Source organism: Nanorana parkeri, unplaced genomic scaffold (genome assembly GCF_000935625.1).
Source record: "Nanorana parkeri isolate BGI_ZX_2015 unplaced genomic scaffold, ASM93562v1 scaffold977, whole genome shotgun sequence".
NCBI lineage: Eukaryota > Metazoa > Chordata > Amphibia > Anura > Dicroglossidae > Nanorana > Nanorana parkeri.
The window spans coordinates 658,555-669,222 of record NW_017307245.1 but is presented as its reverse complement, the minus strand read 5'-3'; the positions used below and the strand labels follow the sequence as shown (position 1 = coordinate 669,222).

Sequence of the window (10,668 nt, the reverse complement as noted above, 5' to 3'; positions counted from 1 at the left end):
GGGATGGACACCGGCAGAGAGAGGGGACAGTCACCCGGCGGGATAAGGTATGCCGCCAGGTCCCCTCCTCTCTCCCGGTGCCTCGACTTTTCAGAGGGGGTGACACCAAAATGACTGTCAGTCATTTTGGTGCCACCCCTTCAATGGTGTCACCCGGGTGCGGGCCGCACCCCCCTTGTGAAACCACAGGTTGTCACTGATTAGTGTTGTCACTGAACACCAATGCCAAATCAGTTTTGCACTAAACACCAAAGAAAGCCAAAGTTTTACATTAAAGGTGTACATTTTATTTTTTTATTCTTTTATTTATTATTATATCCACAGCTCACTGATTATGCTAAAGTACCATGAGTTTACACCAGGAAACTACTTCAGGGGTTCCCCAAGACCTACACCTTTTTTTCAGGGGGTACCCGCGGAGAGAAGAGGTTGAGCAAGGCTGCCTTGGAGAATAAATGAGGAAAAGAGGGGCAAGAGATAATGTCGGCAGGGTCATCATTACTGAGGGAATTGTATAGTGAATAAGGGAAATGGGTTTTTTGAAAGACATTGAATGGCTGGATTGGTGACTCACCCTCCAAATTTCTGGAAATGAAGAAATGTGGGTTCTCCTTCATAGGGTTTAAAATCTACACAGGACTTCAAACGAAACATCTCAAAAGCCTTCAGAATAGCTCCCTTAGCATTTAGGTCTGAAATTAAAAATAAAGCACACATGAGGCTCGGTTCATTAACCACTTGAAGACCAGGTGTTTACACCCCCTTCCTGTCCAGGCTATTTTTCAGTATTCAGCGCTGCGATACTTTGATTGACATTTATTCCGTCATGCAGCGCTGTACTGAAATGAATTTTATACCATTTTTTGGGGACAGATAGAGCTTTCTTTTGGTGGTATTTAATCACCACTGCAGGGCTTTATTTTTTACTATATTAAGGAAACATTATTGAATAGGACGTCTCAAGACGCCCTCCCGCTCCTAGCAGACGTCCGTCCACAAACAAAATTGCGCGCACCCGCAAAAAACTACCATACCCAAAATTGACCATAGACGACGCTGTAAAAGCTTTTACAGCTCATCAGTTTAGTGTTATCAGTGATTGATGGGCCTAGAACTATTCCGACGTTGGCGGCGATATGTAACATGTGCGGCGTAATGGGAGAAATCGTCGTTTTCGCACGTATGTGCACCTGACGCCTGTTTGCATGCGTGTATGTATGGGGGGGAAAAAAAATCATTCTTTTTTAATTTGTAACTTTACATTTTTGGGGGGGAAACTAAAAATGTTTTTTTCCTAATTTTTTTTTTCCACTTAACTTTATTGCTATCACATAGGGGGCTAAGAAAGTGATGTGGAAGTGATGTAACATACATACATCAGTTCCGCATTCTGACAGCGGAGAGGGGACCGGAGGGAGATCGTGTACCGACCTTTACAACTTTTGTCTTGGCATTCAGAAAATATATAATGTTGGGGGGTTTTAAGTAATTTTCAGGCCTAAAATGTGGAATAAAGCATGGGTACAAAAAATGAAAAAAAGGCCTCAGTCATGAAGGGGTTAACGGGCATCGCTGCCTGTTTTCAAATGTCGCTATTTCGCGCGCACGTGAGGGGGCGTGGCTGAGCGGACGTCTAAAGACGCCTGCTCAAATCTAGAGAGCTCCTGGCCGCCCGTTTTTTTACAACGGCCGGCCGGGAAGTGGTTAAAGAAGCAATGAAATCTGGAAATTGTGTCCAAAAAAAGACAGGCAGAGGAAACCCAAGCAAACTCCTTGCAGATAGTGTCCAGACCAGGACTCAAACCAAGGACCTCAGCGCTGCATTTTTAGGTGCAAAGGTTCCCTTTAAAAGCAAAAAGAGCTTTTGTTTCAGGGGAGTACTTTTTCTTATTTCTTCTGTGTGTTTTTTTTCAACTTATGTTGATTGGGCCTCTTATCTCAGTTTGCTCCAGGAGGAGCATTTACTTGTTTCTGAGCATCTGTTCTTGGACCTGCCTTTTGTTCACTGTACACTGTTGCTTTGTTTGAAAGAAAGAAAAAAAAAACTAAGCGCAAGAACAGTGTGCACCTAAAACCACCTCACATTACATCACTCACATCCACTGCACTACCACTCAGGGATACAATAAAATTTAGGCATACACCAGTTAGGTCTATTATCGCTGATTTAAACTGTACTGCTGCTGGCCAATTTTACACTGCAGTATCATCTGCAGTATCTTAATTCTTGTAGCAAAACCCCAGCCTGTGCTTCTGGTCTCTCTCTTGCTATTTGAATCTGTCCAATTTTACACCATGGTGACATCTGCGGCCTCTTAATTCTTGTAGTAAAGCCCCAGCCTGTGCTTTTTGTCTTTAGTAAATTTAGCCCAGGTTTTTTTCAGGGAGGTGCCTTCCCCTCCCCCCCCATCTGCGGAGTGGGGTTAGGGGGGGCTGGGAGAGAGCACCCCCCTGAAACGATGTAGATAGCACAGGAAGCAATAGCTTCTTTGCTATCTGCAGGTTTTTTTTTTAGCCAATAGCAAACTAGCTATTGCACCTGCCTTCTGCTGCTTTCAATCACCAGAAGAGGACCTGATAGAAAAAATCAGGTCCTCCTCTGCTGATTGACAGCAGCAGTGGGCGGGTGCATTAGCTAGTTTGTTATTGGCTATTGCAAAGTGCAATAGCCAATAAGAATCTAGCTATGCATTCCTATGCTTTTTTTTTTTTTCTGACTGATGTCAGAAAAAAAAAAATGATCGCAGGGAAAGGTTTACTTTGCTCAATCGAGCTGAGTAAACCTTTCCGGAAGGAAGTGTTTCTCTCCCGGGCGGCCGGAAGCCACTATCTAATAGCAGGAGACTCCTGGAGTGTTCCGTAGAGTTGGGATGTCTGCTATGGGGCCCCATGATTTGTAGTTATTCCCCATAGGGTGATAATGCTGCTGTCTAAAGGTGGCTCCATTGCTTTCCCCATAACGTGGAGTCACTCTAAGACAGGAAGTGTGTTACTGGCCAGATCACCAGGTTAGACTAAAGTAAAAAAGGCCAAAAAAGAACAAAAGCAGCCACAACATGTAAGGATTGACAAACCGAAGTCCAACCGACAACCAGCTTTTAATCCATAAGGCTGAGTACTGCCAGCATACCGAGATTCCAAGCCTAGGAGCCCATTGTTCAAGCGTGGACGGCTCCTAGCCTGCATCCACATGAGCCCGGGTGTTGGAAGCTCGGCATTGGATGAAGCAGTGATAGATCATTGTATCTTTATACATATTGTCACAGCTGACAATGCCAGCCGCTACAGAGAGTTAGCCAGGGGGGGGCAAAGTTTTGCTATGGGGCCCCATGATTTGTAGTTATACCCCACAGGGTGATCATGCTGCTATCTAAAGGTGGCTCCATTGCTCCTCCATAACTACAATATGGGACATTTTTGATTTTGGGTTTAGATACACTTTAATAACAATTGTTACAGTATGGGAACTCTGCCTTAGGGATCTAAGTATTTCTTAGATAAGATAGATAGATAAGAAGATTAGCTGTAGATTAGTGATGTAGATAGAAAGGGAGATAAATAAACAGATTACCCAGATTATCCGCCAGTATGTAGGGAATGGGAAACTTCCACCGAGTGGAATCATCCCGCAGAGCATTTCTCTCTTTCTGAAACACAAATAAACTCAGTTTAATGTCTCATTCACCGTTGCCTAGGCCACTTCAAATTAATTCAAGAGCCCTTCAGTCCACATAGAGAGTCACGGGTCACCTCCGGCCAATGAGTGCTTCTGCTGACATCTGAAAAGGTCCAGAACAATTTGTGTGCTTCATTGACACAATGCACATTAACACACAACACACTCCACACTGACGTGCGCACACAGCGCTCTGTAGTGCCTTAAAGGTCATTTTGATTGCAGACGGCTACAATAATCTCTATTCTACGCCATCTGGCTGGTGTAACATACACATTCGTCAGCGTGGGCCCTAAGGAAGAGCTCTGGGCAGAATAAAGATTAACCCTTGCAGTGGGGCTTCCCTTGCATTGCAAGGGTTAGGTGCTTGTTTTGGTCTAGGGGCAAAAATAACAAAAATATATTCATCCGGCCCTAGACCGATCCCCACAGCCTCTTCTTCCCGAGCTCCGGCAGTCTAATGACCTGTGACATCATCACGTCACTCCAGTCTATTTGATGTGAAGAGGCCGAGGGACATACCACAGCCGGAGAGGAGAGGAAGAGAGGTAAGCGGTCAACTCTGCAGGACAGAGGATCGGGTGAGTATATGTTTTTTATTCTACAACCTAACCCAAATCAAGCACTTAACCCTTCTTGCAACCCCACTTCAAGGGTACATTATTATTTTGCCCTAGTTCTTCTTTTTCTTCACACCAGCTGTGTGTATATACAGTGTCAACCGTCAGCTGTCCCACTGGCCTAGCAGAGTGACCGCACTGTCACCACAGGCTCCAGGTCACCGTTCACGATAGGGAGCCAGTGGGACAGTCTCCAATCATGTGATCTCTGTGACAGCCAATCACAGTGATCACATGATCAGGAAGCCCGCCACCAACTCCTGGTATTAAGTTTCCCTTGAAGGGCCACCGTGAGGCAGCTGCAATGGGTTAAAGTATTATGTGGATGGAGGATTTCTCACTGCTGAAATGACACAGTACAGGTCCTACCATTCCCCAATGTCCTTTCTTCTTGTCCTTTAGATGGATTTATATGTGCTACCTTAAAGTGAACCGGTGCTTTCACTATGCAGGGCAAAGCACCGGGTTCACTGTATAGCTCCCCTCCCACCCATCCCATCTAGCAGCACATTTTCTTCACTGCTGCTCTGTTCAGCTGCTAGAAGTGCAGAAGCATAGCCCTGTGTAAGCTCCAAGTTCTGCTAGTTGGAGCTTACACAGAGCTAAGGACTGTATTTTGCTCCCATGTGACAGTGCTGGACCAATGACCAAGCACCAGCACTGGCACCTGGAGTCATATGCTCCTCTATTCTAGGGGTAACCAATTAATTTTCTCAAGGGGCCACATGGGAAACTGGGACTGTTGTGGAGGGCCAACACTTTGACTGTGAAGATGTGTAGGTATGCACACATGCATATACGTAAATTGATAGAAAATCTGACAGGGGGCAACTAGTGTAGAGGGCAATCCAATGAAGGCAACTGATAATTAGCTGTACCCTTCAGAGTGCCCCCCTACATTGGTTACATTGGTTTTCCCTATCAGAGTGCCCCCTTACATTAGGTGTCCCCATCAGAGTGCCCCCCTACATTGGTTACATTGGTTTTCCCTATCAGAGTGCCCCCTTACATTGGTTGTCCTCATCAGAGTGCCCCCCTACATTGGTTACATTGGTTTTCCCTATCAGAGTGCCCCCTTACATTGGTTGTCCTCATCAGAGTGCCCCCCTACATTGGTTACATTGGTTTTCCCTATCAGAGTGCCCCCTTACATTGGTTGTCCTCATCAGAGTGCCCCCCTACATTGGTTACATTGGTTTTCCCTATCAGAGTGCCCCCTTACATTGGTTGTCCTCATCAGAGTGCCCCCCTACATTGGTTACATTGGTTTTCCCTATCAGAGTGCCCCCTTACATTGGTTGTCCTCATCAGAGTGCCCCCCTACATTGGTTACATTGGTTTTCCCTATCAGAGTGCCCCCTTACATTGGTTGTCCTCATCAGAGTGCCCCCCTACATTGGTTACATTGGTTTTCCCTATCAGAGTGCCCCCTTACATTGGTTGTCCTCATCAGAGTGCCCCCCTACATTGGTTACATTGGTTTTCCCTATCAGAGTGCCCCCTTACATTGGTTGTCCTCATCAGAGTGCCCCCCTACATTGGTTACATTGGTTTTCCCTATCAGAGTGCCCCCTTACATTGGTTGTCCTCATCAGAGTGCCCCCCTACATTGGTTACATTGGTTTTCCCTATCAGAGTGCCCCCTTACATTGGTTGTCCTCATCAGAGTGCCCCCCTACATTGGTTACATTGGTTTTCCCTATCAGAGTGCCCCCTTACATTGGTTGTCCTCATCAGAGTGCCCCCCTACATTGGTTACATTGGTTTTCCCTATCAGAGTGCCCCCTTACATTGGTTGTCCTCATCAGAGTGCCCCCCTACATTGGTTACATTGGTTTTCCCTATCAGAGTGCCCCCTTACATTGGTTGTCCTCATCAGAGTGCCCCCCTACATTGGTTACATTGGTTTTCCCTATCAGAGTGCCCCCTTACATTGGTTGTCCTCATCAGAGTGCCCCCCTACATTGGTTACATTGGTTTTCCCTATCAGAGTGCCCCCTTACATTGGTTGTCCTCATCAGAGTGCCCCCCTACATTGGTTACATTGGTTTTCCCTATCAGAGTGCCCCCTTACATTGGTTGTCCTCATCAGAGTGCCCCCCTACATTGGTTACATTGGTTTTCCCTATCAGAGTGCCCCCTTACATTGGTTGTCCTCATCAGAGTGCCCCCCTACATTGGTTACATTGGTTTTCCCTATCAGAGTGCCCCCTTACATTGGTTGTCCTCATCAGAGTGCCCCCCTACATTGGTTACATTGGTTTTCCCTATCAGAGTGCCCCCTTACATTGGTTGTCCTCATCAGAGTGCCCCCCTACATTGGTTACATTGGTTTTCCCTATCAGAGTGCCCCCTTACATTGGTTGTCCTCATCAGAGTGCCCCCCTACATTGGTTACATTGGTTTTCCCTATCAGAGTGCCCCCTTACATTGGTTGTCCTCATCAGAGTGCCCCCCTACATTGGTTACATTGGTTTTCCCTATCAGAGTGCCCCCTTACATTGGTTGTCCTCATCAGAGTGCCCCCCTACATTGGTTACATTGGTTTTCCCTATCAGAGTGCCCCCTTACATTGGTTGTCCTCATCAGAGTGCCCCCCTACATTGGTTACATTGGTTTTCCCTATCAGAGTGCCCCCTTACATTGGTTGTCCTCATCAGAGTGCCCCCCTACATTGGTTACATTGGTTTTCCCTATCAGAGTGCCCCCTTACATTGGTTGTCCTCATCAGAGTGCCCCCCTACATTGGTTACATTGGTTTTCCCTATCAGAGTGCCCCCTTACATTGGTTGTCCTCATCAGAGTGCCCCCCTACATTGGTTACATTGGTTTTCCCTATCAGAGTGCCCCCTTACATTGGTTGTCCTCATCAGAGTGCCCCCCTACATTGGTTACATTGGTTTTCCCTATCAGAGTGCCCCCTTACATTGGTTGTCCTCATCAGAGTGCCCCCCTACATTGGTTACATTGGTTTTCCCTATCAGAGTGCCCCCTTACATTGGTTGTCCTCATCAGAGTGCCCCCCTACATTGGTTACATTGGTTTTCCCTATCAGAGTGCCCCCTTACATTGGTTGTCCTCATCAGAGTGCCCCCCTACATTGGTTACATTGGTTTTCCCTATCAGAGTGCCCCCTTACATTGGTTGTCCTCATCAGAGTGCCCCCCTACATTGGTTACATTGGTTTTCCCTATCAGAGTGCCCCCTTACATTGGTTGTCCTCATCAGAGTGCCCCCCCCCCCCCTCACGTTCGTATTTAAATATAAGAGGGAGCTCTTAATAATTAAATTGTAATTGCAATCTGATAGGGGGTAACTAATGTAGGGGGCACTCCAATGAAGGCAACTAATATTTAGCTGTACACATCAATGTGCTCCCTAACATTGATTGCCCCCATCAGTGTGCCCCCTGACATTGGTTGTCCCCATCAGAGTGCCCCCCTACGTTGGGAATTAATGTAAGAGGGAACTCTTAATAATTAGTAGTACACATCAGAGTGCCCCCTTACATTGGTGGCCCCATCAAAGTCTTTGCTCTGAACAGCTGACTGAAGCTGCTGCGGAAGAGGAGCATTAAAGCAAATCTGTTCCTTGCTCCGCGTGGGCTGATTCAGCTCTGCACTGAAGTCCCTCTATTGACCCGGCAAAGTCATATTTCAGAATATTGAAGGTTGTTCTAGTGTGGTAACAGACGTTTCCTTTAATCAGTCCAGCCCAGTAAACACCATAAATGACCAATACCAATGACCCCAGGATCTCCCCTCCATGAAGCCAATACTCACTGGAAGCATGATGTCACCCTGGAAGAGCTTCTGACCTGGATATGAAAATACAATACAGAGGAGCGTCACTAAGACTAGCACCGCGCTACAAAGGTGTGCGTCATGTTCACATCAGATTGTGTCATGTGGAGAATAAAATACAATCAGTTTCCACACTATAGAATTCAGTAATATCTCTTTAAAGATTGAACTCCAGGCAGGTGTAAAAGAATGCAGCTTTGTATTCATGAACACATCATGAAATGTATTTTTTAAATTGAAAGCACTTAAAAGAGAGCTACGGGGTAAGTGTTTTTCCCCATAGTTCTCCTAAGGGTCACGGGAGGACATATACTGAGATACCGTGACCCAAAGCTCAGTATACCGCGAGCTACAGCTCGCCGTATACTGAGAGCGCCGCAGCCGGGACGGATCTCGACAATACTGCGTGAGTGACAGCTGGCTCTGCCTATCTAGAGGCAGAGCCAGCTGTGCCCGCCCCCTCCCCCATCCGTTCCTCCAGTCAGCACTGGGGGATCGGAGCGGGGAGGGGAATCCCTGCATGGAGCCGTGAGTGACAGTCACGGCTCCCTGCAGGGAGATGATCGAGAAGTGAGCGAGCGCCGGTATGTGTTCGCTCACTTCCCGATCTATTGAGCCGACCTGTGACAGTCTCATTGTCACAGGTCGGCTCGAACTATGAGGCTGAGTGATAGTCAATCACCTCACAGTTCTCCTTTAAACTTGACTTGGTATCAGCCTTGTGCACAGCAGAGCTCAGACTGAGGGAGAAGCAGGGATCAGCTCAGGGAGAAGGAGAAGCAGTACAAAGAGCCAGTCAGTTGTGCTGTAGTGCAGAGTGTGGAGAAGACCTGTAAGCGAGATTAAAACTGCAGCAGAGCAAGATCAGGTCCCCTTTCCTGCCAGGCAGGGCTCTGCTGTGCGGCAGAGTTGTGCAAATCTCATGACTGGATGGACAGAAATGCAGATCCTTTCACAGGATTGTGTATTTGTGTACATTTTTTCCATCTGTGTATTTGGCTGTTTGCCTGGAGTTCAGCTTTATCTTCATTCATGCAACGTCACAATGATTTCTTACCGATATTTAAGTCGGGGATATCTATGAATTCTCCAGCTTCTCCATCATCTGCAAGAATAAAATATGGCAAATTCAACTTTAAAGGAAAACTTGACTTTCACTGTAAGAAATTATATACTGTAAACATAAAAATTGCAACGCAGAGCAACTTGCCATTTAAAATTGCATGTACATTCATTCTGTGGGAACGGAGGCAACATGAAAGATGTTAGCGCATTTTCTTTCCAGGATTGTGGCCACTAGATGGAGCTGAAGAGAAATGAATACTTCTTTCCATTGCTCCTCATCGCCATCTGGTGGCCATAACGTGGTATTTACCTGCTGAGACATCTGACCCAGAAAGAAAATATGCTAATATAATTAGGGGGTTATTCACATAGGAGCCGAAGGATCCAGCTGTGGTTTCGGATGATCCTTTGGCTCTCTTTGGCCGCCGGAGCGCTTCGGTTCAGTCGAACCGTGCGGTTCCCTCTCCCAAACAATACCAGACCCTTTACGTCTGGTAGGAATGTTAGAAGGGACCCCGTGTAAAAAAAAACAAAAAAAAAAGGGTGTGGGGTTCTCCCTTAAAGTCACACCAGGCCCTTAATGTCTGGTAGAAATTTTAAGGAGGAACCCCACCTCCAAAAAGGGGGGGGGGGGTTGGAAACGTGGGGTCCCCCCTAAAATTCCATACCAGACCCTTGATCTGAGCACAGGCCTGGCAGGAAAGGGGGGGATGAGCGAGCGCCCCCTCCCTGCGATACCAGGCCACATGCCCTCGGCACTGGGAGGGTGCTTTTGCAGGGTCGCCCCTTGAAAACCACCTTGTCCCCGTGTCGATGGGGACAAGGGCCTCTTCCCCACAAGCCCTGGGGGAATGGTTGTGGGGGTGCGGGCAGGGGGCTTATTCACATGAGGGTACCCCTTTACTAAAGGGCCCCCCTTGTGAATAAGTAAGGGGTACTTTAAACAAAAATCCTTTATTTGAAAAAAAAACAACCTTTATTTCAAAAAATAAATTAAAAATGATCCATCGACGTAACCCAGGGTCAATCACGACATCCAGCGTTGTCCACGACGACGATGACTTGACAAAATAAAATATAAAACAATAAAAAATAAATAGAAATAATAATTTTTATAAACAACGACCGTCGTCCCAATGCTGCGACGAACAACTGCTGCAGAATGGCATTTTGACAGATGCCGGCAACTTATAAACAATTGGGCAGAGCTAGCAGTGACAGCTAGCTCCGCACAACTGTTTACAGTTGTAAAAGGTGAGTCATGATTGGGCAGCGTCATCATGACTTTGCCTAATCATGGCTCTCACAGTTCTCTGTGCCCTGACTGGGCAAAGTCTTGTACCTGTCCTGTGGTCAGGTGCAAGGCTTTAGCCAATCAGGGCTTCAGAAGGCGCATTGCCTTATGCGGCGCTCGGCAGGTGACGCCATGATAGTTTGTGTGTTCGGTGAACACATGAACTAGCGATGTTCGAGTTGAACTCACGATCGGCTTGAACATCGAGCC

At 46.8% G+C, this 10,668-nt stretch overlaps 1 long non-coding RNA gene across 1 annotated transcript; it reads right to left on the bottom strand.

Annotated features, from left to right (window-relative positions):
- Positions 1–573: 573 nt before the first annotated feature.
- LOC108795530 lies at positions 574–8,114 on the bottom strand. The gene is made up of 3 exons (XR_001941758.1): positions 8,079–8,114; positions 3,572–3,647; positions 574–692 (listed from the first exon to the last, which is right to left on the bottom strand). It is a non-coding gene; the product is annotated as an uncharacterized LOC108795530 (long non-coding RNA).
- Between the last annotated feature and the right edge of the window lie 2,554 nt (positions 8,115–10,668).